Raw genomic sequence first — 2,049 nt, forward strand, 5'->3', positions numbered from 1 at the left:
TATATATATATCTCTTCATATTTTACAAATGAATTTGTTTAGTTGTTAATAAAGTTCTGTCTGTATTCCAAATGTTTTATAAATATGTGACATAAATGTTCTAATGCAGTCTATATTAATGTTAAATTATATCACCATAAAAAGCTGATAAAAAGCTGATGATTTCTGACATATTTGAACAAGCAAACATGTGATCTTTTTCAAAACATTGTCTACAAATAAAGTTGCACATCACACCAAAACTACAGTTAACTAAATGCAACAAATAATTTGTTCAACATCAAGTATTATGTTATTATGTGGAAAACAAAACAAAACATCAAACCGTAGTTTCTCCCCTTTTAGATGCTTTTTCACTCTTTTCACTCTTTTTCACTCTTTATAATTGCTGGACAACAACAACATATGAGTATTTAAGAGTAATCCTGTCCTGGATTTTTCTCAATTTTTTCAATTTTTTCAGGCTGCTAATTCTCCTGCTGCTGCTGCTATCTGGACGAAGTTTAAACCATGACAACACCAAACCAATGAAGTCCACCTGGTCTGCAACTCGTCATACTTACCATAACACCAGCCAGGATGTTAACCCCCTAGCTTTGGTGTATTAAACATCCACTTACTGGCAAGGGGCATCTTGTCCAGGATCTCCTCTCTGACCGTAAGTTAGACTTCTTGACTGAAACATTGCAACAGACTGGAGACTTTTTCTCATTCAATGAAGCCACTCCATCTGAGTCTTTTTGAACCTGTCATACTTGAGGCTTAGGGAAGAACAGGGGTCTTGCGATGATCCATTGCAAGCACTGGAAAGTTCTTCCTGTCTCTGTTCCCATCTTTCACTCATTTAAATTCACCACTTTAAAGGTCCCTCTACATACTCTTAAAATCATATATACTGTTTACCGACCACCTAAGCCAGAGAAGTATTTTTTTAATGACTTTGCTGCTCTTCTTACTCATTTCTCTGTACTTTCTTCTAACATGATGATCTTTGCTGATCTCAACATGAATTTGGACGGTGATAATAACTCCCTTTCCAGACAATTCACATTCTCCTCTCCCTTAATGCATTAGGTGGTATACAAGTGGATTGCTATGGGCCTTAACAAAGTAGATCAACACTGGGGAAGCAGGTATGTAAGCAGGGTGCCAAGCTTGGTAGCATTGGAGCTGAACTGCATCTGTAAGACTGTATGCAGTCTCTGGGTGTCCTCCAAAATGACAGATGTTGCCTCAGGTGTTAAATCACTGGGAAATGAGGAGTAATCTGGTACTGGGTCTGAGTGGCTCATCAGGCAACAGCTGTAGTGTAAAAGAAAAAGCAGACAAACAGAGTAACAAGCTCCAATGCATTTATTTACTTGAAAGAAGCCAATAGCATGCACAATAAATGTCTATGCAAGAGCTCACCAAGGCACTCCTGTGAGTTTCATTTATATACTCCCTCCAACGTTATCCTATAACAAAAACTCAAAAGTTATAACAGGGGTCGGCAGCCCTGGGCACGCGTGCCAAAGCTGGCACGCGAAGGGTTAACTAATGGCACAACATGCAGTGAATTAATCTGAGAAGGTGCATTAAAAATGAATGCCTGGGCCAGGCCAGCAGTGCACATCGCAAAATAGCCGCTTCTTAATGACAGTATCATAGCTAACAACCCCAACTACCAGATTCAACTTGTAATTGGCTAAAATTAACTTAGCCTACCAGTGAGAGGGATGTTGCTAGCTGGCAATTTTTTCAAGCGATGTTGAAATTTTCACATTCCGACCTTCAAATGCTTCAGGAGCTGTCCACTCAGCACAGCATCAGCACCACGGAAATACACGGATACATCTGTAGACTCGAGACAGAATTCACAATGTGTTTTCAGGACTTTCAGGTGTGGACCAATGTTTTCTTTTCTGATTAACCAGAAAGCTTTAATGAGCAGCTGGATTTGTCTCGCATTAACTGGCTGGACACAGAGGACATCGAAATGCAGCTGATTGAACTGAAAAGCTCGATTCTGTAGGGGTTTGCAAAGTTTGCAGAACTACGAACGCAGCT

Source organism: Pundamilia nyererei, unplaced genomic scaffold, assembly GCF_000239375.1.
Source record: "Pundamilia nyererei isolate P.nyererei 1_Seehausen unplaced genomic scaffold, PunNye1.0 scaffold00220, whole genome shotgun sequence".
NCBI classification, from domain to species: Eukaryota; Metazoa; Chordata; class Actinopteri; order Cichliformes; family Cichlidae; genus Pundamilia; species Pundamilia nyererei.